The sequence below is a fragment of the Rana temporaria genome, chromosome 5 (genome assembly GCF_905171775.1).
Source record: "Rana temporaria chromosome 5, aRanTem1.1, whole genome shotgun sequence".
NCBI lineage: Eukaryota > Metazoa > Chordata > Amphibia > Anura > Ranidae > Rana > Rana temporaria.
The window spans coordinates 4110358-4136946 of NC_053493.1; the positions used below are offsets into that span (position 1 = coordinate 4110358).

Genomic DNA, 26589 nt, shown 5'->3' on the forward strand with positions numbered 1-26589 from the left:
TATTATAATACCATTAAAAAAATAATAAATACATTTCTAAGAAAAGAGCTTTGGCCTTTAAAATTTTGGAGGTATTTTATTGTATTTTTCTTTTCTTTTTTTTTTTTTTTTATCTCGGGATGTGATGACTAAATTCAACACAACTGTCCTTTTCTCCTCACCGGCAAAACCACTTTATGGGGGTCCAAATCTAGGGAATCGGCATTCAGTTTCTTTTTTTAACCAAGTATTGCTAGAAGTATTTTTTTGGCGGAGAGAGCCACATCCATATATTAACCACTTCAGCCCCGGACCATTATGCAGGTTAAGGATCTGGCCCCTTTTTGCGATTCAGCACTGCGTCGCTTTAACCACTTAAGGACTGCCTCCTGCACATGTACGTCAGCAGAATGGCACGGCTGGGCACATGTTTGTACAGGTACGTCCTGTACTAGTACCCAGCCAAGGGTCGCGGGCGCGCGCCTGCGGCGCACTCCCGCGACATGGTCCAAAGCTCCGTGACCGGGACCGCCAGGACCCGCGATCGCTCCCCAGAGCTGAAGAACGGGGAGAGCCGTGTGTAAAACACGGCTTCCCCGTGCTTCACTGTGGCGGCTGCATCGATCGTGTCATCCCTTTTATAGGGGGACACAATCGATGACGTCAGACCTACAGCCACACCCCCCCTACAGTTGTAAACACACTTCAGGGAACACATAACCCCTCCAGCGCCCCCTTGTGGTTAACTCCCAAACTGCAACTGTCATTTTCACAACAAACAATGCATTTTAAATGCATTTTTTCGCTGTGAAAATGACAATGGTCCCAAAAATGTGTCAAAATTGTCCGAAGTGTCCGCCATAATGTCGCAGTCACGAAAAAAATCGCTGATCGCCGCCATTAGTAGTAAAAAAAAAATAATAAAAATGCAATAAAACTATCCCCTATTTTGTAAACGCTATAAATTTTGCGCAAACCAATCGATAAACGCTTATTGCGTTTTTTTTTTACCAAAAATATGTAGAAGAATACGTATCGGCCTAAACTGAGTTAAACAATTTTTTATATATTTTTGGGGGATATTTATTATAGCAAAAAGTAAAAAATATTGCATTTTTTTCAAAATTGTCGCTCTATTTTTGTTTACAGCGCAAAAAATAAAAACCGCAGAGGTGATCAAATACCACCAAAAGAAATCTCTATTTGTGGGGAAAAAAAGGACGCCAATTTTGTTTTTTTCCCCACAAATAGAGCTTTCTTTTGGTGGTATTTGATCACCTCTGCGGTTTATATTTTTTGCGCTATAAACAAAAACAGAGCGACAACTTTGAAAAAAATTCAATATTTTTTACTTTTTGCTGTAATAAATATCCCCCAAAAGATATATAAAAAAAATTTTTTTCCTCAGTTTAGGCCGATACGTATTCTTCTACCTATTTTTGGTAAAAAAAAATCGCAATAAGCGTTTATCGGTTGGTTTGCGCACAATTTATAGCGTTTACAAAATAGGGGATAGTTTTATGGCATTTTTAATAATATTTTTTTTTTTTTACTACTAATGGCGGCGATCAGCGATTTTTTTTCTTGACTGCGACATTATGGCGGACACTTCGCACAATTTTGACACATTTTTGGGACCATTGTCATTTTCACAGCAAAAAATGCATTTAAAATGCATTGTTTACTGTGAAAATGACAATTGCAGTTTTGGAGTTAACCACAAGGGGCGCTGTAGGAGTTAAGTGTGACCTCATGTGTGTTTACAACTGTAGGGGGGTGTGGCTGTAGGTGTGACATCATCGAACGAGTCTCCCTATAAAAGGGATCACACGATCGATGCGCCGCCACAGTGAAGAACGGGGAAGCTGTGTTTACATACGACTCTCCCCGTTCTTCAGCTCCGGGGACCGATCGCGGGACTCCAGCGGCGATCGGGTATTTATATATATATTTTTAAATTATCGCTCTATTTTTGTTTATAGCGCACAAATAAGAACCACAGAGGTCATGAAGGGGGGGTTGGAAAAATTCTGGCAATAATCACATTCCATATAGAGGCAAAGCTTTAAAAAAAAAAAAGCAACAAAGATTATATTTTTTCCAACAAACTGTTTATCTAAAAACCAATAAAAGGGTCCAAAGTCTTCATCTCTGATAAGCGGATGGGAGTTCAACTTTTTTTTTCTTTAAATATGTAAATATGTTCTCATCTTCCAATACCCAGAATGCTTTTCACAGCACAGCATGCAGCTGGGCCAGCACGGTCTATGCTCACTGCTGAGTGTCATCTTCCATATACTGCCTTGTGATTGGATTATTCATTGAGTTCCCTGCCAATCAGAATCCTAATATTAGAACTTTAAAAATAAAAATAGGAAAATAAAATAAAATACCTCCCTAAGTTGAATCGTCCAATCAGCTGCGGGCTTTATATACAACATGGGACGGCCAGTACTATTGCCCAGATGATCCTCAGTGGTCTGGGGTGCAGGCTTCAAACCTGTAGCTGTCTAGCGGCAGAGTGGTTCAATTCCACCCTCTGGGCGTTGGCGGTCTGGTGTGGATCTGATATTAGATACGTTGTTTTCTTTTATATGCATCCAAAATGCCAAATATGTACTTTACCTATAGCAGTGTTTCTTGACCAGGATGTTGTCGGGGTTCCTCCGAGGTGTCGGGAGCAAAGGACCCAACTTGCTCTGGATCAGCGTCATGGATTGCCATGGTGGGGTGGAGCCAACTGCCAGCACCATAAAAACCAATGACACTCCAGGACTCTGGTTTCTCTTCAGAACGAAGGAAATCTTCTCGGCCCTTTGGCTAGGATCAATTGTTGTACCTGTTCTTATTAGTTGCCAGTAGGTGGTGCTATGCTTACCGTCCCTAGTACTCTGCGAGGGGGAAAGGGATGGCGGTCGGCAAACGCTAAGCCTGCTGGCGTGGAGGTGAAAGCCTTCTGATTTGGACAGAGAGGCGTGAGGTCGAAGCTGGAGGGTTGGGTCCCTGGCCTCTGGTCTGGAATTGGTGGTGCCTGCCCCAGTCAGTTGTTCGGGAGAGAACCCTTGCTCCTCTTTTCGCCGGGTGGAGCCGGTAGTATTTCCCGAATGTAATTAGGTGGGAGGGATGGGGGTTGTGGGAGTAGCCTGCTGAGGTGGGCTCTCCCCGACCTCTTCTCCTACCTTCCTGGCTGGGAAGGGTGCTGCCGGTCCGGACCGGGGGTCAGGGACCATTGCAAAGCCTGTGGAGATAGTGCCCCTGGAGTGGCAGTCCAGGGGTGCCATTCATTGCACAAGTGTGTGAGGGGCACTCATCGTTTGGCACCATGGTCACGATCTCCACAAACACACTTTTTAACACCTGCCTTTAGGGCCGGGCCTTTTGGCTAGGACCAGGGGAATTTTTGTTCCTGGCCGGAGAGCCGGCCATCGTATTGCACGGTGGCCACTTTCCACTCACCATTCCCACCTTCCTTTTCCCCCACTTTCTTTTTTATCTTACCCCCGTTTGTCACGTTTTGTCTTCTTTTTGTTTGGTGCACTTTTAGGGTGCTGGTCCTCGGGCCGGCTCTGAACGTCTTGGGAGTGGGTGGCCTTCTGGCTTAGTTCGCCGGCTCTCATGGGGTCTCCCTTCGGGGGAGCCTCACCGAGGAGGGTTCTGTTTTGGCAGTTCCTCCGAGGATGTTGGGTCCTTGTGGCTTCGGCTGCATGGACCACAGTTTACTCTTTTCCCTGCCAGGAGCCTAACACCCCGGGGGATCAGAGCTGGGCCCTTTTCGGAGGGCCACTTGACGATGCACCCGTCACAGTTTTTTTGTGTTTCACTCTTTATGTGTGTGCACATTTTTTCCTGCACCGGGTGAAGTTTTTGGGTTGTGTTATGCACGCCACAGGCTTTTCAATTGAGCGGGACTCCAGCGGCGATCGGGTCCACGGGTCCCACGGTCCCGGAGCTTCGGACCGGGTAGCGGGCGCGCGCCCGCCCGCCAGACCCACGACTGGGTACTAGCACAGGACTTACCTGTACGTGCTTGTGCCCAGCCATGCTATTCTGCCGACGTAAATGTGCAGGAGGCGGTCCTTAAGTGGTTAATGGAACTGGTAAAAACAAAATTCAATTTTAAGACACAACCAATATCTCGCTCTTGTCTCTCCTGTTGCTGTCTATACTTTCGCTAATGACCTGTGGCTTGTTCCTCAACTATGTTTCTGCTTGATCCCAACCTGCAACCACTTGTTACTGACCTTTGTCTTGTTTACTGACTACTCTTCTGCTTGATCCCAACCTGCTATATGTGCTACTGGAACCCGGCTTGCTTGGTGGGGCAATCCTGAGGACCGTGACCTTGTACATAGTGTCCCTTTACACTAGAGTCCACAGCCCACCGAAAAAAAAAATCTGGACAGCACCCTGCCTGATTCCTTAGACGACCTTGCCTTGTGTCTTGTTTCTCTTGAAGTCTTTGCTACTCCCATGACTTCCTATTTAGGCCATGCCTTTCAACTTCCTGTTTGCCAAATTATTGTGCTCTCTCCAGCCAATGTCTTGCTCTTGTCTCTCCTGCTGTCCATATCCCTGCTACCACTCATTGACTTGTTCCTCGGCTACACTTCTGCTTGATCCCAACCAGCAACCACTTCTTACTGACTTTTGGCTTGCTCCGCTTGCTCCTTGACTATGTTTGCTTGATCCCAACCTGCAACCACTTCTTACTGACCTTTGTCTTTTACTTGTGTTTACTGACTACACTTCTGCTTGATCTCTACTTACAATATCTGCTATTGGCCCCCAGCTTGCTCACCTCCTGGTGGAGCGATCCTGAGGACCGTGACCTGGTACATAGTGTCCCTTTACACTAGAGTCCACAGCCCACCAAAAAAAAATTGCTGTGCAAACGTGTTTTGGGTTTGGCTCGAAGAAAAGGTGGCAACCCTATTCTCTTCCCGCTCATGGCTCGTGGTACTGGGACTGCTGCTCTTTGTTGGGTCGGGTGTCTTCTTGCAGAAAGACCTTTTCTCCCATGATCGGGTGTGAACTTGTCACCTGATGGACAACAAGGTAAGTGTAGTCCGGTTTGACCAGCTCAACCTGGTTTATAAAAAATGTGTTAACCAATGTTTCATTCCTCATAGATCGTGTGGAAACTCTATGGGCCAGACTCACGTATCTGGCCGTATCTTTGTGCGGGCGTAGCGTATCCTATTTACGCTAAGCCTCCGCACAACTTGGACAGGCAAGTGCAGTATTCACAAAGCACTTGCTCCGTAAGTTGCGGCGGCGTAGCGTAAATTGGCCGGTGTAAGCCCGCCTAATTCAAAATAGGCTGGCAGGGGGCGTGTTGTATGTAAATGAATCGTGACCCCACGTAAATGACGCACCTAACGAATGGCGCATGCGCCGTCCTTGGACGTATCTCAGTGCGCATGCTCAAGATAACGTCGCAAATAGTCAATGCTTTCGACGTGAACGTAACCTACGCCCAGCCCCATTCACGTACGACTTACGCAAACGACGTAAAAAGATACGCTTGCCGATGTACATACTTTGCATTGGCTGCGCCTCATATAGCAGGGGTAACTTTATGCCGGACGTAAGCCTAACATAAACGGCATAGCGGGCGCAAGTATGTTCGTGAATTGGCGTATCTACCTAATTTACATATTCGACGTGTAAATCTACGGAAGCGCCCCTTGCGGCCAGCGTAAATATACACCCAAGATACGACGGCGTAGGAGACTTACGCCGCTCGTATCTTGGCCAAATCTATGCGTAACTGATTCTAAGAAGTCGTAAGTCCACTGTGAATCTGGCCCCATGTCTCTGAACTTGTTTTGGAGCCAGAATTCTTGGAGATGTTCCAATACACAAGGTTTCTCCCAGACATCTCGACTGTAAATCTTCGGTCTTTCCTCTTCGAGCTGCTGGGACAAGCCCTCAGGCACATAGGGGAACACATACTCATATTTCTTTAAAATGTGAGCATTAAATTACCATTGGAGTCCTGATAACCTGGTTAAATCACGGCCTGGAGAAACCAACCAAGGTTTCGCCTAGGGTGTCAAAAATCAAAAGTCAAAAATCCTCTAACCAGCCCTGGTATCATCATAGACTGCCCAGCGTTGGAGAAGAGAAGCCATATCATGTGATGGGCCTGGGGACACTGGGGTACAATGGGTAGGTATAAAAATAAGCCTTGTGGGTCCCAATCCTACCAACAAGTCCTTGGACTTTTCTGCTGGTAATTTACGTCTTTTATGTTTCTGATATAAAGTAAATAATGTATTGTAGATGAAGACAAGCACTACTGAATTTGGGAAGTGACAATTTGCTGATTACTGACTCACGCTCCCCACCCACTGCTGCCTCCTAAATACTAAGTAAAAATTATAGTTATTAAATGTTCATGAAAAGTTGACTTCTAACTGGAGAGAAAAGTGAAGAGGAAAAGTTTCTGCAAGAAAAGGCAGATCATACAGCTTATGGGGAGTCCTTCCAACCATTATCATTTATGTATTAACCATATGGATACCAAATAATAGAATCCCGAATATCCAGCTCTAAAGTGACCCCCCAGAGCCAGAGAAAGCCTTGGCTGTTGTTGGCAATTGGGAGTCTTTTGCAGAATCTGACCTTCTGAAGAAGCAAAGATACTCCCATGTAGTTTACCTAGTGGTGGAAAGTGTCCACTGTTTTTTTTTTACATATTGGATTCTGTTTGCTGTTGGAACGGTTGGAGAACATCTAAGGATCCTGAATCATAGGAGGTGGTGAACTGGTAAAGATCATGAATGGGACTGGGTGCTTTTTCTCAACTGTCAGGATCCAGATCTGAACCCTCAACCTCTGCTGTATCTGGCATTGTCTCTTCTGGAGATGGTGTCAGGGGAGGGCTGGGCCGGGGGGGGGGGGGGGGCAGGGTGGCAACTGCCTCCCAGGCCGCTCTAACTTATGTTCAAAATGGTCGGCAGCCTCTGCCCTTTACCATCTTTTTTATTATTATTCTGCACTAGGAAGTCAGGGCGGGGGCACGGCCACAGCGGCTCGCCACTAGCTGTTGCATTCCGGGAGTTGTAGTCCACGCTTAAGCTCCCGGAGGGTGGAAAACAGCGCAGCGCAGAGGAAACTACAACTCCCTGGGACCAGATTCTTTGAAGAGGCAGTGTGTGCCAGGGAGTCGGGACACAGGTCTGGGCGCTGGGTCGCGAGCGCACCGCTGGGCTCTTAAAGAGGACTTACAGGCACGTGCCTGTGCCCAGCCATGCCATTCTGCCAACGTATATTGGCGTGAAAGGGTCCTTAAGTGGTTAATGGAACTGGTAAAAAAAAATAAAAAATTTAAGACACAACCAATATCTCGCTCTTGTCTCTCCTGTTGCTGTCTGTATTTTCGCTAATGACCTGTGGCTTGTTCCTGAACTATATCCCAACCTGCAACCACTTGTTACTGACCTTTGTCTTGTTTACTGACCCTGCCTGATTCCTTAGACGACCTTGCCTTGTGTCTTATTTCTCTTGAAGTCTTTACTTCTCCCATGACTTCCTATTTATTTACTTATTTATTTACTTATTTCTCTTGAAGTCTTTACTTCTCCCATGACTTCCTATTTAGGCCATGCCTTTCAAATTCCTATTTGCCAGATTATTGTGCTTTTCCAGCCAATATCTCGCTCTTGTCTCTCCTGCTGTCCATATCTCTGCTACCACTCATTGACTTGTTCCTCGGCTACATTTCTGCTTGATCCCAACCAGCAACCACTTCTTAATGATTTTTGGCTTGCTCCACGACTATGTTCTGCTTGATCCAAACCTGCAACTACTTCTTATGCCCTGTACACACGATCGGACCTTTGTCCGACCAAATTCACATCGGAATTCTGATGGAATTCCATCGGAGGAAAAGAGAACATGTACTCTATGCAAACTCCGATAGAATTCATCTGAATATCCGATGGAAAAACTCTGATGGGCATACACACGGTGGGAATTTCGGATGGAAAAGGTCAGTCAGACTTTTTCCATCGGAAATTCCGATCATGTGTATGAGGCATTCCTGACTTTTGGCTTGCTCCTCGACTATGTTTCTGCTTGATCCCAACCAGCAACCACTTGTTACCGACCTTTGGCTGGTTTACTGACTGCACTTCTGCTTGACCCCCTATCTGCTACTGGACCCCAGCTTTCTCACCTCCTGGTGGGGAGATCCTGAGGGCCGTGACCTGGTACATAGTGTCCCTTTACACTACAGTCCACAGCCCACCAAAAGAACAAAAATTGCTGTGTACCTCAAAAGTTTGGCTCAAAGAAAAGGTGGCAACTCTATTATGTTCCTGCTCATGGTTCGTGGTACTGGGACTGCTGCTCTTTGTTGGGTCAGGGTGATCTTGAGGGCCACGACCTGTTACTAACACGCCACAAAACTCATTCCCACCATCAGGAGCTCTGGTGAACATCAATTAGTACTTGGACCCTGCACCTCGGATGAGCCCAAGTCATCTACCAGGGTGACCTGCTTATGAACGTATCCAGCTGGTCAGTGGGAGCCTGTCTACTGCTATAGTTACTGGCCCTTGAGCCGGACCCCTGACTGTGACTACAAAATTAATCAAGTTTCCATCCTATGGTAGGAAGTTTTCTTCCCCATCTCTAGGTCTCGATCTTGTACAGATCTGGAAATCATTTGCCGAAGTGCTGGCTATCACTGGATTAGGTTACCACTTACTAATGACCTGGGGGTAAGCACCTGGCTCCTTGGGTGCCCATGTACTTGCCATTGGCAGGGCTAGTGTTGGTTCTGTTGGACAGACAGCCATTTTCTCACCCCCAATTCCTCAGCGTTACACCTGATGGATCAGTATTGATTGACTGGGAAACATGTTGAGTTAAGCCATCCGCACCTCATTGTGAAGCCAGCATCAGGACAAGTTTTGATCCATATATGTATTTGGCAATTCCATGGACATATGGAATGTTATTTGGAAAATGATGATGGAGATTTGCACTAACACAATGGAGATGGAGATGTAAGAGAAACCCGGGTAACAAGCACGCATTGGCGCGCAGGCATGGGCATATCAGGGTATGCACAAGAAAGGGCATGTACTGGCGCATGCGTGAGCGTGTGCGGGCACAATCTGGCGCGCGCACACACATGTGCACGTATTAGCACCAGTCTGCCTATTTAAACCAGGCAATGACATGCACACTTTGCTGAGTGGTCTTTCAGCTTGTACCCTGTCACCAGATCTGCTCCAGTTTCTTGTGTCTGATCCAGCTTTGGATCTGTACCTGTCTTTGGATCTCCGCTTGCCTACCTGTGACCTCGGCTTGTGTTGACTCTGCTCCTGCCTTATGCTCCTGTACCCCGGTGCCCGACTGTGTACCCAACCCGGCCTGTATCCTGTCTTAGTCTCTGCCTCACGTCTCGGTACCTGCTCTGCCCGGCTGTTGATGACCCCCTGGCTTCCGTTCCGGCTACGCCTCTGCCTGATGTTCCTGTCTTCAGTACCTGCATGGTGATCTCCAGCTATCAGGTTCCTGCCAAGGCCCAGCCGGTGCCATCTACTACATCGGCCCCTCATGCCACTCAGTGTCCTTCACTCCCTGTCATTTCTACCAGGGGCCTTGGACAGGAGGTGCAAGAGAAGCCCCCTCTACAGCTCGATCTCCACCAGGTACGTGACAGGAGATTTGATTTTTTTTACCACTGTCTATGTGGTGCCTCAAAAGTCCAAGCTTTTCTCGCTTTATGAAACAACCTCAGATGGCTTGGCAGTCTAAAACATTGGGCATGGCACCTCTCACCGGTCCTTCAGACATTGCTAGACAATGGTCCCAGAGCAAGCATGCAGCCAGTGAATCCCAATAAGGTCGACAATCCTGATCTGATCTTTTGTTAAGAAAGAATTTACTCCATTGGATCAATGACAGGCAGACAACTAGTATTCCCGGAATGAAATCAGTGGTGGAGGCGCCATATTTCTCCCAGTACAGCTTCAGCCAGATCCCCCCCCCCCCCCGTCTTGTTACATTGTTTCTCTTATTTCCCTCCTTTGCAGTCATCTTCCCTTTACCAATATATTCCATCTGAGAACCTTCCAAATCCACAAATATATTCAGTGTACAGAGACGGCGCTCTGCCCGGCTCCAGCTATAAATACACAAGAAAAGATAAATTATACAAGACATGGAAGTGCTTCTAGAAATCGGAACAAAAGAGCGGCCATGGAATGAGAAAAGAAAATTCTAACTCTCTGCGTATCGAAGGCCACAGAGGAACGAGGAAAACAAACGGAGACATCGGAAATATCACAAGGAGGAGGAATTCAGAGACAGGCGGCAGTGCGGGAATATCTTATCACATCATATCAGATCTCATATCATATCTCATATAATCATATCATATCATATCATCATATCATATATCATATCATATCATCACATCATATCATCATATCATATCTCATATCATATCATATCATATATCATATCACATCATATCTCATATCAAATCATCATATATCATATCACATCATATCCTATCTCATATAATCATATCATATCATCATATCATATATCAAATCATATCTCATATCATCATATATCTCATATCATATATCTCATATCATATCTCATATCATATCATCACATCATATCATATCATATCATATATCATCATATATCTCATATCATATATCATATAACATCATTATCACATATCATATCATCACATCACGTCGGAAAAGCGCACGGTGTCATGTGGAGTCCCCCAAGGATCCCCCCTGTCACCGGTGCTTTTCAACATCTATCTTCGCCCTCTCTTTGATATTATCAGTAGCCAAGAACTACTCTATCACTCTTATGCAGACGATACGCAACTGTATTTTCGCATCTGCAACAAAAAGGATCATCATCTCAGTTTAGAGAAATGTCTCTCTTCGATAGAAAACTGGATGACAAAGAGTTATCTTAAACTCAACAGTTCCAAAACAGAACTCCTTATGTTTCACGCCAGCCGAAAGAGTCAACTGGCAACAACCTGGACACCCCCGCCCATTCTGGGCCAAATCATCACCCCTAGCTCCAAAGTCAAAAGTCTCGGGGTCATCTTCGACACCTTCATGACAATGGACGCACAAATAGGGTCAGTAGTCAGCGGAGCGCACCATCTGTTGCGCCTACTACGCAGACTTATTCCATTTATCCCCAAAAAAGACGTAGCAGTCGTGGTGGGAACAATCGTGAATTCCAGACTGGACTATGCAAATGCCCTTTACCTCGGACTCCCAAAGTACCAAATCGCTCGTCTACAAGTCGTTCAGAATACGGCCGCCAGACTGGTGACTGGGAAAAAAAAATGGGAATCAATCTCACCTTCGATGAGAACCCTTCACTGGCTGCCAGTAAAAGACAGAATTGCATTTAAAGCACTCTGCCTGACACATAAGTGCATCCATGGGAAGGCGCCGCAATATCTTTGCGACAAGATCAAACCGCACAATTGCAGCCGCATTCTGCGTTCCACCGACCAAAATCTGGTCAGGGTACCAAAAACCAAATACAAGTCCAAAGGAGAAAGAAGGTTTGCTTTTCAAGGTCCTAGACTATGGAACGCTTTACCAACCAGCATTCGCTTGGAGGCAGGGCTGGTGCAAGGATTTTTGACACCCTAGGCGAAACCTAATTTTGCCGCCCCCACTTTGGCTCTGCCCCTGACTCCACCCCATTTGCCCTTGTAACACATGTGACTTGACACATACACTGACCTACCTAAAAAGGGCCAGTGCTAGCCAATTTTGTGCCCTAGGCACGACCAGCTAATTGGGGAGGAGGGGAGAGGGGGGCTAAGAGAGAGGGGGACTGAGAAGGCGGCTGTAAGAGAGGGAGGCTTTGAGAGAAGAGGGGTTAAGAGATTGGGGGCTGAGAGAGGGAGGGCTGGCTAAGAATGAAGGGAAGGCTAAGAGAGGAGGGAGAGCTAAGAGAGGGGGCTGAGAGAGATGGGGGCATGAGAGAGGTAGGTAGGAGGGAGGGCTGAGAGAGGAGGGAGGGCTGAGAGAGAGAGGTAGGTAGGGGGGAGGTAGGAGGGAGGGCTGAGAGAGAGAGGTAGGAGGGAGGGAGGGCTGAGAGAGAGGTAGGTAGGAGAGAGGGCTGAGAGGTAGGAGGGAGGGCTGAGAGAGAGGTAGGAGGGAGAGGGGGGCTGAGAGAGAGGTAGGTAGGAGAGAGGGCTGAGAGGTAGGAGGGAGGGCTGAGAGAGAGGTAGGAGGGAGAGGGGGGCTGAGATAGAGGGAGAGGGGAGCTGAGGGAGAAGGGGGCTGAGAGAGAGGAAGAGGGGGGCTGAGAGAGAGGGAGAGGGGGTGTTAGGAGAGTGGGGGCTGAGAGAGGGAGTGCTAAGAATGGAGGGAGGGCTAAGAGAGGGGGGCTGATAGAGATGGGTGGGTTGATAGACAGGTGGGCTAATGGGGGGCTGAGAGAATAGGGAGGGGGCTGAGAGAATAGGGAGGGCTAGGAGAAAAGGGAGAGGCTTAGAGAGAGAGGGGGGTTGAGAAAATAGGGAGGGCTGAGAGAGGGGGATGGCTGAAAGACAGGGGGCTGAGAGAGAAAGGAGGGGGGGTGGCTGAGAGTATAGGGATTGCTGAGGGTATACGGATGGCTGAGGGTATACGGATGGCTGAGGGTATACGGATGGCTGAGGGTATAGGGAGGGCTGGGGGTATAGGGAGGGCTGAGGGTATAGGGAGGGCTGAGGGTATAGGGGGGCTGAGAGTATAGGGAGGGCTGAGGGTATAGGGAGGGCTGAGGGTATAGGGAGGGCTGAGGGTATAGGGAGGGCTGAGGGTATAGGGAGGGCTGAGAGTATAGGGAGGGCTGAGGGTATAGGGATGGCTGAGGGTATAGGGAGGGCTGAGGGTATAGGGATGGCTGAGGGTATAGGGAGGGCTGAGGTTATAGGGATGGCTGAGGGTATAGGGAGGGCTGAAGGTATAGGGAGGGCTGAGGGTATAGGGATGGCTGAGGGTATAGGGAGGGCTGAGGGTATAAGGAGGGCTGAGGGTATAGGGATGGCTGAGGGTATAGGGATGGCTGAGGGTATAGGGAGGGCTGAGGGTATAGGGAGGGCTGAGGGTATAGGGATGGCTGAGGGTATAGGGATGGCTGAGGGTATAGGGAGGGCTGAGAGTATAGGGATGGCTGAGGGTATAGGGATGGCTGAGGGTATAGGGAGGGCTGAGAGTATAGGGATGGCTGAGGGTATAGGGATGGCTGAGGGTATAGGGAGGGCTGAGAGTATAGGGATGGCTGAGGGTATAGGGAGGGCTGAGAGTATAGGGATGGCTGAGGGTATAGGGAGGGCTGAGAGTATAGGGAGGGCTGAGAGTATAGGGATGGCTGAGGGTATAGGGAGGCTGAGAGTATAGGGAGGGCTGAGGGTATAGGGAGGGCTGAGAGTATAGGGATGGCTGAGGGTATAGGGAGGGCTGAGAGTATAGGGAGGGCTGAGAGTATAGGGATGGCTGAGGGTATAGGGAGGGCTGAGAGTATAGGGATGGCTGAGGGTATAGGGAGGCTGAGGGTATAGGGATGGCTGAGGGTATAGGGAGGCTGAGAGTATAGGGAGGGCTGAGGGTATAGGGAGGGCTGAGAGTATAGGGATGGCTGAGGGTATAGGGAGGGCTGAGAGTATAGGGAGGGCTGAGAGTATAGGGATGGCTGAGGGTATAGGGAGGGCTGAGAGTATAGGGATGGCTGAGGGTATAGGGAGGCTGAGAGTATAGGGATGGCTGAGGGTATAGGGAGGCTGAGAGTATAGGGAGGGCTGAGGGTATAGGGAGGCTGAGAGTATAGGGATGGCTGAGGGTATAGGGAGGCTGAGAGTATAGGGAGGGCTGAGGGTATAGGGAGGCTGAGAGTATAGGGAGGGCTGAGGGTATAGGGAGGGCTGAGAGTATAGGGATGGCTGAGGGTATAGGGAGGGCTGAGAGTATAGGGAGGGCTGAGGGTATAGGGAGGGCTGAGGGTATAGGGAGGCTGAGAGTATAGGGAGGGCTGAGGGTATAGGGAGGGCTGAGGGTATAGGGAGGGCTGAGGGTATAGGGATGGCTGAGGGTATAGGGAGGGCTGAGGGTATAGGGAGGGCTGAGAGTATAGGGAGGGCTGAGGGTATAGGGAGGGCTGAGGGTATAGGGAGGCTGAGAGTATAGGGATGGCTGAGGGTATAGGGAGGCTGAGGGTATAGGGATGGCTGAGGGTATAGGGAGGGCTGAGAGTATAGGGAGGGCTGAGGGTATAGGGAGGGCTGAGAGTATAGGGAGGGCTGAGAGTATAGGGATGGCTGAGAGTATAGGGATGGCTGAGGGTATAGGGAGGGCTGAGAGTATAGGGAGGGCTGAGGGTATAGGGAGGCTGAGAGTATAGGGATGGCTGAGGGTATAGGGAGGCTGAGAGTATAGGGATGGCTGAGGGTATAGGGAGGCTGAGAGTATAGGGAGGGCTGAGGGTATAGGGAGGCTGAGAGTATAGGGATGGCTGAGGGTATAGGGAGGGCTGAGAGTATAGGGAGGGCTGAGGGTATAGGGAGGGCTGAGAGTATAGGGAGGGCTGAGGGTATAGGGAGGGCTGAGAGTATAGGGAGGGCTGAGGGTATAGGGAGGCTGAGAGTATAGGGATGGCTGAGGGTATAGGGAGGCTGAGAGTATAGGGAGGGCTGAGGGTATAGGGAGGCTGAGAGTATAGGGATGGCTGAGGGTATAGGGAGGGCTGAGAGTATAGGGAGGGCTGAGGGTATAGGGAGGGCTGAGAGTATAGGGAGGGCTGAGGGTATAGGGAGGGCTGAGAGTATAGGGAGGGCTGAGGGTATAGGGAGGCTGAGAGTATAGGGAGGGCTGAGGGTATAGGGAGGCTGAGAGTATAGGGATGGCTGAGGGTATAGGGAGGCTGAGAGTATAGGGAGGGCTGAGGGTATAGGGAGGCTGAGAGTATAGGGAGGGCTGAGGGTATAGGGAGGCTGAGGGTATAGGGATGGCTGAGGGTATAGGGAGGCTGAGAGTATAGGGAGGGCTGAGGGTATAGGGATGGCTGAGAGTATAGGGATGGCTGAGAGTATAGGGATGGCTGAGAGTATAGGGAGGGCTGAGGGTATAGGGAGGCTGAGAGTATAGGGATGGCTGAGAGTATAGGGAGGGCTGAGAGTATAGGGATGGCTGAGAGTATAGGGAGGGCTGAGGGTATAGGGAGGCTGAGAGTATAGGGATGGCTGAGACTGAGAGTATAGGGAGGGCTGAGAGTATAGGGATGGCTGAGAGTATAGGGAGGGCTGAGGGTATAGGGAGGCTGAGAGTATAGGGAGGCTGAGAGTATAGGGATGGCTGAGGGTATAGGGAGGCTGAGAGTATAGGGATGGCTGAGGGTATAGGGAGGCTGAGAGTATAGGGAGGGCTGAGGGTATAGGGAGGCTGAGAGTATAGGGATGGCTGAGGGTATAGGGAGGCTGAGAGTATAGGGAGGGCTGAGGGTATAGGGAGGCTGAGAGTATAGGGATGGCTGAGGGTATAGGGAGGCTGAGAGTATAGGGAGGGCTGAGGGTATAGGGAGGCTGAGAGTATAGGGATGGCTGAGGGTATAGGGAGGGCTGAGAGTATAGGGATGGCTGAGGGTATATGGAGGGGGCTGATCGAGAGGGGAGGACTGAGAGGGGGGCTTAGAAAGAGGGGAGGGGGCTTGAGACACCTCTGTCCCAGTCTCTGTCTGCAGGTGTGTTTGACGACAGACAGTACCTTCCATGCAATGATGTCAGTCTCCTGCACGATCCGTCCAATTCCAGTGGCTCCAGCAGGTTCAGCAGCCTGAGTCCTGCCCGTCCTCTGTGCCCCCAGTGAGCGGCGAGCCTGTCAGCTCCAGTCCTCACATCAGAGCATGTAGAGGAACTTGGAGCAGTCCATGCTCTGGAAGGCAGCATGGGGTACGCTGTGCCCGCTTGTCTCCTGGGGAGGCGGGGTCAGGGGACGAGGTCAAGGAGGAGGCGGTGCCACGGTGGCGCTCTTCTCCCGAATCCCGGGCTTATCTGCGCTCGAGTCGGCTGGCCCCTCGCTGTTCACTGCCATTATAGCGATGGATGGCCAGCCGCCCACGCCTCCCCAAGGGTGCTGCTGATTGCCGCGCAGTCACACACATAGTGCTTGACAGCCGGGTAGAGAATGAGGCACATTGACATGCTCCAGGCAACCTCTCCTCCCAGTAGAGTGTAGTTAAGCCAGCGGCCGTGGCTGCGCTCTAGGCGGCAGTGCGCTCTAGGCGACTGCCTGATCTGCCTAGTGGTAGCGCCGGCCCTGCTTGGAGGAAAACCACCTGACTTTCAGAAGACAGATCAAAACTCTGCTCTTTTGATGTCATGAGACACAAACAACTAGCGCCCAGAAGCGATTCAGTTCGCATGTGCCGCGCTTTATAAGTTTTTCATTCATTCATTCATTCATTCATATATCATATCATATATCATATCATATCATATCATATCATATCATATCATATCATCATATCATATCTCATATCATATATCATCATATATCTCATATCATATATCATATCATATCATCATATCATATCATATCATATCATCATATCATATCATATCTCATATCATCATATCATATCATATCATATCATCATATCATGTCATATCATATCATCATATCATATCATATCTCATATCATATATCATATAACATCATTATCACATATCATATCATCACATCATGTCATATCATATCACATCATATCATCATATATCTCATATCATATATCTCATATCATCATATATCTCATATCATATCATCATATCTCATATCATATCTCATATCAAATCATCATATCATATCATATATCATATCATATCACATATCAATTCACATCATATCTCATATCATATCTCATATCATATCTCATATTATATCTCATATCATATCTCATATTATATCTCATATCATATCTCATATCATATCATATCTCACATCATATCTCATATCATATCATATCTCATATCATATCTCATATCATATCATATCTCATCTCATATCATATCTCATATCCTATCATATCATCATATCTCATATCATATCTCACATCATATCATATCTCATATCATATCTCATATCATATCTCATATCATATCTCATATCATATCATATCTCATATCATATCTCATATCATATCATATCTCATATCATATCATATCTCACATCATATCATATCTCATATCATATCTCATATCATATCTCATATCATATCATATCTCACATCATATCATATCTCATATCATATCTCATATCATATCTCATATCATATCATATCTCATATCATATCTCATATCATATCTCATATCATATCATATCTCACATCATATCATATCTCACATCATATCATATCTCATATCATATCTCATATCATATCTCATATCATATATCTCATATCATATATCATATCATATCTCATATCATATATCATATCATATCTCACATCACATCACATCATATCATATCATCACATCATATCTCATATTATTTCTCATATCCTATACAGTTGAAATAAAAAGTATGTGAACCCTTTTGGAAGGATATGGATTTCTCATAAAATGTGATCTGCTCTTCATCTAAGTCACAACAATAGACAATCACAGTCGGCTTACACTAATAACACACAAAGAATTAAATGTTACCATGTTTTTATTGAACACACCACCATGTAAACATTCACAGTGCAGGTGGAAAAAGTATGTGAACCCTTGGATTTAATAACTGGTTGAACCTCCTTTGGCAGCAATAACTTCACCCAAACGTTTCCTGTAGTTGCAGATCAGACGGACACAACGGTCAGGAGTAACTCTTCACAATTCCTCTTTGCAGAACTGTTTCAGCAATATTCTTGGGATGTCTGGTGTAAATCCCTTTCTTGAGGTCGTAGCACAACATCTCAATGGGGTTGAGGTCAGGACTCTGACTGGGCCACTCCAGAAGGCGTATTTTCTTCTGTTTAAGCCATTCTGTTGTTGATTCACTTCTATGCTTTGGGTTGTTGTCCTGTTGCATCACCCATCTTCTGTTGAGCTTCAGCTGGTGGACAGATGGCCTTAAAGGGGTTGTAAAGGTTCGTCTTTTATTTTCTAAATTGGTTCCTTTAAGCGAGTGCATTGTTGGTTCACTTACCTTTTCCTTCCATTTCCCTTCTAAATGTTTTTTTTCTTTGTTTGAATTTCTTAATTCCTGTTTCTCCTCAGTAAGCTTTCCACCATCATCCGAGCGGTGGTTAGTCAGCCTGAACAGCTTACTGAGGAGAAACAGGAAGTGAGAAATTCAGACAAAGAAAACAAAGAAAAAAAACATTTAGAAGGGAAATGGAAGGAAAAGGTAAGTGAACCAACAATGCACTAGCTTAACCACTTAAAGCGGTGGTTCACCCTGCAGAACAACATTGTAGCATACAATTCGGCATTGTAGCGCGAGCTACAGTATGCCGGTCTTAATTTTTTTATCCCCGTACTCACAGTGTAATCGTACATAGAAGATTCTGACTGCCCGCGGGGAATGGGCGTTCCTTTCAAGAGGGAGGGTGATTGACGGCCGGCTCTGGCACGTCACGCTCCCCGAAGACAGCCGGAGTAGGTCTCGGCTCTTTACGGCGCCTGCACACAGACTATGCGCAGGCGCCGTGAAGAGCCAAGCCTATTTCGGCTATTTCCGGAGAAGCGTGACGCGCCAGAGCCGGCCGTCAATCACCTTCCGTCTGGATTGGAACGCCCATTCCCCGTGGGCAGTCGGAATCTACGATGTACGATTACACAGTGAGTACGGGGATAAAAAAATTAAGACCGGCATACTGTAGCTCGCGCTACAATGCCGAATTTTAGGCTAGAAGAAATTTTTTTTTTTTTATTTTATAGGGTGAACCCCCGCTTTAAGACCCGGACCTTTAGGCAGCTAAAGTACCTGGCCAGTTTTTGCGATTCGGCACTGTGTCGCTTTAACTGACAATTGCGCGGTCGTGCGACGTGGCTCCCAAACAAAATTGGCGTCCTTTTTTCCCCACAAATAGAGCTTTCTTTTGGTGGTATTTTATCACCTCTGCTGTTTTTATTTTTTGCGCTATAAACAAAAATAGAGCGACAATTTTGAAAAAAAAATCAATATTTTTTACTTTTTGCTATAATAAATATCCCCAAAAATATATATATAAAAAAATATATTTTTCCTCAGTTTAGGCCGATACGTATTCTTCTACCTATTTTTGATTAAAAAAAAAACGCAATAAGCGTTTATCGATTGGTTTGCGCAAAATTTATAGCGTCTACAAAATAGGGGATAGTTTTATTGTATTTTTATTATTATTTTTTTACTACTAATGGCGGCGATCAGTGATTTTTTTCGTGACTGCGTCATTATGGCGGACACTTCGGACAATTTTGACACATTTTTGGGACCATTGTCATTTTCACAGCAAAAAATGCATTAAAAATGCATTGTTTACTGTGAAAATGAAATTGCAGTTTGGGAGTTAACCACAAGGGGGCGCTGAAGATGTTATGTGTGACCTCATGTCTGTTTCTAACTGTAGGGGGTGTGGCCGTAGGTGTGACGTCATTGATTGTGTTTCCCTATAAAAGGGAACACACGATCAATGACACCCCCACAGTGAAGAACGGGGAAGCTGTGTTTACACTCACCTCTCCCCGTTCTTCAGGTCCGGGGACCGATCGCGGGACTCCAGCGGCATTCGAGTCCGCGAGTCCCGCGGCCATGGAGATTCGGACCGGGTCGCGTGCACGTGCCGGCGGCGCGCGCGTGCGACCCCACGGCTGGGCTTAAAGGGCAACGTACAGGTACGTTGATGTGCCCAGCCGTGCCCTTCTGCCAACGTATATCGGCGTGAAGGGGTCCTTAAGTGGTTAAAGGAATCTTTAAAATAAAAGAAAATAAAAAACAAATTTTTACAACCCCTTTAAGTTCTCCTGCAAATTGTCTTGATAAACTTGGAAATTCATTTTTCCTTCGATGATAGCAATCCGTCCAGGCCCTGACGCAGCAAAGCAGCCCCAAACCATGATGCCAAACCATGATGCCCCCACCACCATACTTCACAGTAGGGATGAGGTTTTGATGTTGGTGTGCTGTGCCTCTTTTTCTGCGCATGTATACTGTATGTGTGTGTATACAGTACTGTGTGGCCCAATTGACCTTACACCAATAATCTCCTATTGCCCGGGGGCCCCATAATTTCCGATTGCCCGGGGGCCCCAAAATCTCCTATTGCCCAGGGGCCCCATAATCTCCTATTGCCCGGGGGCCCCATAATCTCCTATTGCCTGCGGGCCCTATAATCTCCTATTGCCTGCGGGCCCCATAGTCTCCTATTGCCCCGGGGGCCTCATATTCTCCTATTGCCCGCGGGCCCCATAATCTCCTATTGCCCGGGGGCCCCATAATCTCCTATTGCCTGCGGGCCCCATAATCTCCTATTGCCAGAGGGGCCCCATAATCTCCTATTGCCTGCGAGCCCCTTAATCTCCTATTGCCCAGGGGCCCCAAAATCTCCTATTGCCCGGGGGCCCCATAATCTCCTATTGCCTGCGGGCCCCATGAGTTGTCAGTCCGCCCCTGGGCACCTGGATAATGAACAAGATGAAAATGAAAGCTGACAGGTGATGATTGGCTGTTGAGATCTCCATAGAGGTGAAGGAAAGCCATTCTGATTCCTATATAATCCCCGTCCTCTATGGAATGAATGGATGTCTGTTTTATTTCTTCTGTGCAAATATTGTTCTGTTCTCAGTGTGAGGAGTCAGCGCATCCGAGGAGGATCCGGGATGATAAATCTGTACATTTTTATCACAGTCAGCAGTGTTATTATAGGAAGAAGCACCAGAGCAATCCGCTGTTCCAAGAAGAGGGTGTACAGAACGGCCCGTGACACCCAGAGACTTTTGAAGGATGGGGGGGTACTCCTGTGGGGGGGTACTCCTGTGCCAGAATCACTAATGACTCTTGGGTCTAGGGTCATCCTGTGCCCCTTTTGGGCATAGGATGGCTGAGAAATGATAATTATAAATTACATGAGATGGGACATTGGGGGGACACATGCTTTGAGGTGTTAATTGCGTCTGCTCCTAGACATTCCATTGTGAGATGCTAATTAAGTCCGTAAAGGTCAGATGTCTAGCTTTTAGGTGTTAATTCAGCCTGGCTCTTAAGACCTATCATTATGTATGCTAATAATACTGGGCCTGATTCACAAAAGAGATACGACGGCGTATCTCCTGATACGCCGTCGTATCTCTGTGATCTGCCCGTCGTAACTATGCGCCTGATTCATAGAATCAGGTTACGCATAGATCTCACTAAGATCTGACAGGTGACTTACACCGTCGGATCTTAGGCTGCAATTCTAGGCCAGCCGCTAGGTGGGCGATTCCATTGCGGTCGGCGTAGAATATGCAAATGGCTACTTACGCCGATTCACGAACGTCCGCTTTGCCCGTCGCTCTAAATTTACGTCGTTTCCGTAGAGATACGCGGCGCAAAACTAAGGGTGCCCTCTAGGTGGCCTAGCCAATGTTAAGTATGGTCGTCGTTCCCGCGTCGAAATTTAAAATTTCACGTCGTTTGCGTAAGTCATCCGTGAATGGCGCTGGAAGCCATTTACGTTAACGTCGAAACCAATGACGTCCTTGCGACGTCATTTAGCGCAATGCACGTCGGGTAATTTTACGGACGGAGCATGCGCAGTACGTTCGGCGCGGGAACGCGCCTAATTTAAATGGTGCCCGCCCCATTTGAATTAGGCGGGTTTGCGCCGAGCGGATTTACGTTACACCGCCGCAAGTTTACACGTAAGTGCTTTGTGAATCAGGCACTTACGCTGTAAACATGCGGCGGTGTAACGTAAATGGGATACGTTACGCCGCCGAAGCGTAACGTATTTGTACCTGAATCTGGCCCACTGTTTTGTGTGTGGAATGTACTTGTCAACTGTAGTAATTAGGTCATGTTAATTATGTCAGATCGGTGCCAAAACGTCTGACATAGAAATGTGTATTATGCAGGTGAATCACTTATTGTCGGAGACGGGACGTCTGGGGGATGACTAATAATTAACTCCTCTGAATGTCATTATCTAAAAGAATGTGATTGAAGCCCCATTGTGTGATGTGAGGGTGGAGAGTTTCTTTTGATTACTGTAACATGCTTGTAACTGCATAAAAAGCTGAGAGTGTACCATTAAAGTTCATTCATTTGACTCAGAACACAGAGCGGATGTCTCATCTCTCTGAGGGAATTCTTATGGACCGTGTCTGCTGCCTTGTCGGACTGTCGGATAAGCTGTCGTAAGGGCGATGGAATGGGAATATCGTAAACGGTGGTGACCGTTACAGAGGGTCCATCTGAGCAAACATTCCAATAGACCCCCCTGGATTCCTCGACTTCACTCTTTCTGGAGGTGGGATCACCTGAGAAATCAAACGTCCATTACAAAGAAGACCCACAACTGCTGCTGTTGGGCTTATTTTATGGAAAATGTTATAGCAACATCACACAAAGACATTGTAGACGATTGTACTCTTCCAATATTGTGGGGACAGTTTGGTGAAGAGAAGACCCTTTTCTGTTCTACCATGATTGTGCCCCCCCCCATGTGTACAAAGGCAGCTCCATAAAGACATGGTGTGACCAGTTTGGTGCGGAGGAACTTGAGCGGCCTTCAGAGCCCTGACCTCATCCCTACTGAACACCTTTGGGATAAATTGGAATGATCCAGGTCTTCTCAACCAACATTTCCATAAAGACGTGGCCCAGATTCAAGAAGCAATTGCGCCTGCGTAACCATAGTTACGCAGCGCAATTGCTTACTTGCCCCGGCGTAACGACTTCTCCTGATTCAGAGAGCTCGTTACGCCGACTGCAGCCTAAGATATGCGTGGCATAAGGCTCTTATGCCCTCATATCTTAGGCTGCATTCTTACGTTGGCCGCTAGGTGGCGTTCCCGTTGTGGTCAGCGTATAGTATGCAAATTGCATACTAACGCCGATTCACAACGCTACGCGAGCCCTGCGTACGCAGTTTATGTCGTTTGCGTACGTCGTTTTTTTTGCGTAAGGCTGCCCCTTTTATAGCAGGGGCAGCCAATGCTAAAGTATACCCGTCGTTCCCGCGTCGCGAAATTTGAAATTTACGTCATTTGCGTAAGTGAATTGTGAATGGCGCTGGACGCCATTTACGTTCACTTTGAAGCAAATGACGTCCTTGCGACGTCATTTACCGCAATGCACGTCGGGAAAGTTTCCCGACGGAGCATGCTCACTACGCTCGGCACGGGAACGCGCCTAATTTAAATGATTCCCGCCCCCTACGGGATCATTTAAATTGCGCACGCTTACGCCGGGCATTTTGACAGAGCACCCACGCAATTTACGGAGCTACTGCTCCGTGAATCGAGGGTAGCGCAGAAAATTTGCGGGGGCGCAGGGCAAAAACGGTGCCCTGCGCCTACGTAAAAAATGCACAAATGTTACTGAATCTACCCCACGGTGTGACCAGTTTGGTGTGGAGGAACTTGAGCGGCCTTCAGAGCCCTGACCTCATCCCTACTGAACACCTTTGGGATGAATTGGAAAGAGCCAGGTCTTCTCAACCAACATTTCCATAAAGACATGGTGTGACCAGTTTGATGTGGAGGAACTTGAGTGGCCTTCAGAGCCTTGACCTCATCCCTACTGAACACTTTTGCGATGAAGTGGAACTTATATAAGTTTCAATTAATTATAATACAGAATTCTTTGTTGAGCTTTTATCTTGAATTGAATTTTGGTATTTGTTCATGTAGTTAATGTGGAGCTCCACCCAAAAGGGGAAGCTACACTTGTCTGCCTCCTACCTACCTGACGTCTGTTTACCTGCGCTGTCTCTATTGTAAGGGCCTCGGGGCATTACTTTGCCCAGGGGCCCATGATGCTATTAAGACGGCCCTGCCTGTTGTGCAAATTGGATGCGGGGAAGCCCTCATCCAATTTGCACTAGTGTGAACCCAGCCTAAGGCAGGAGAAAACAGAAACCATCATCTACTGTATCCCAATACAATCATCCAATTGTAGGAGGTACAATATGGAATCCACAAGCAAACTAAACTGGAACCTTTCCCTGCAGGGACCCCTAGTGGCAGAAACGTATATTTCTCTAGTTTGAGAACTGCATTGAAAATCACAGTGTTACTTGAACTGTATTCCAGGATTTGCTTGTCTTCAGCTGAGAGAACTTGCAATCATTTAAGACTTTACATAAAGTCTCAGAAATCTTTCATTAAAGCGGAGTTCCACCCAAAAGTGGAAGCTCCGCTTATCTGCCTCCTCCCCAGCTCTAGTGTCATATTTGGCACCTTTCAGGGGGGGGGGGGGGGCGGGGGAGCGTGTACCTGTTTTTGACAGGTACCCATCCCCACTTTTAGAAGACCTCACTAGGAAGTTCGGCCCCCTTCTTCCACCGCCAGGCCATTCACATGGGCAGTAGGGAACCCTCACAGGCAATGGCGTCAGCAGCACCCGAGAGCCAATGGAAACATCAGCAGGGGTGCCGACATCGCGGGTTTCCCTGGACAGGTATTTGTTGTTACATTATTTTCCCAGTCTGGAATTTTTTTTATATAGATATATATCCGAAAATCTTTAATAAAATGAGATTATATATAAAATAAAGAGTATATAAATAAATCCAAAATAAAATGTATATAAATAAATCCAAAATAAAATGTATATAAATAAATATAAAATAAAATGTATATAAATAAATATAAAATGTATATAAATAATTATAAAATAAAATGTATATAAATAAATATAAAATAAAATGTACATAAATAAATATAAAGTAAAATGTACATAAATAAATATAATATAAAATGTATAAAATAAATATAAAATAAAATGTAACAATAAATCCAAAATAAAATGTATATAAATAAATATAAAATGTGTATAAATAAATATAACATAAAATGTATAAAATAAATGTAAAATAAAATATATAAAATAAATAAAAAATAAAATGTATTAAATAAATCCAAAATAAAATGTACATAAATAAATATAAAATAAAATGTATATAGATAAATATAAAATAAAAAGTATATAAATAAATATAAAATAAAATGTATATAAATAAATATAAAATAAAATGTATATAAATAAATATAAAATAAAATGTATGTAAACAAATCCAAAATAAAATGTATATAAATAAATATAAAATAAAATGTATATAAATAAATATAAAATAAAATGTACATAAATAAATATAAAATAAAATGTATATAAATAAATATAAAATAAAATGTATATAAACAAATCCAAAATAAAATATATATAAATAAATATAAAACAAAATGTATATAAATAAATATAAAATAAAATGTACATAAATAAATATAAAATAAAATGTATATAAATAAATATAAAATAAAATGTACATAAATAAATATAAAATAAAATGTACATAAATAAATATAAAATAAAATGTATAAAATAAATATAAAATAAAATGTAAAAAGAAATCCAAAATAAAATGTATATAAATAAATATAAAATAAAATGTGTATAAATAAATATAACATAAAATGTATAAAATAAATGTAAAATAAAATATATAAAATAAATAAAAAATAAAATGTATTAAATAAATCCAAAATAAAATGTACATAAATAAATATAAAATAAAATGTATATAGATAAATATAAAATAAAATGTATATAAATAAATATAAAATAAAATGTATATAAATAAATATAAAATAAAATGTATATAAATAAATATAAAATAAAATGTATGTAAACAAATCCAAAATAAAATGTATATAAATAAATATAAAATAAAATGTATATAAATAAATATAAAATAAAATGTACATAAATAAATATAAAATAAAATGTATATAAATAAATATAAAATAAAATGTATATAAACAAATCCAAAATAAAATATATATAAAAAAATATAAAACAAAATGTATATAAATAAATATAAAATAAAATGTACATAAATAAATATAAAATAAAATGTATATAAATAAATATAAAATAAAATGTACATAAATAAATATAAAATAAAATGTACATAAATAAATATAAAATAAAATGTATAAAATAAATATAAAATGTAAAAATAAATCCAAAATAAAATGTATATAAATAAATATAAAATAAAATGTGTATAAATAAATATAACATAAAATGTATAAAATAAATGTAAAATAAAATATATAAAATAAATAAAAAATAAAATGTATTAAATAAATCCAAAATAAAATGTATATAAATAAATATAAAATAAAATGTATATAAATAAATATGAAATAAAATGTACATAAATAAATATAAAATAAAATGTATATAAATAAATATAAAATAAAATGTATATAAACAAATCCAAAATAAAATATATATAAATAAATATAAAATAAAATGTATATAAATAAATATAAAATAAAATATACATACATAAATATAAAATATATAAAATGTATATAAATGTATATAAATAAATATAAAATAAAATGTTGCTGTTTTTTTTTTTCTCAGCAGACGGAAC

At 44.6% G+C, this 26589-nt stretch overlaps 1 non-coding gene across 1 annotated transcript; it reads left to right on the forward strand.

Moving 5' to 3' along the window:
• The first annotated feature begins 2438 nt into the window (after positions 1-2438).
• Positions 2439-2525, forward strand: TRNASTOP-UCA. The gene has a single exon. It is a non-coding gene; the product is annotated as a tRNA-Sec (tRNA).
• Positions 2526-26589: the final 24064 nt, after the last annotated feature.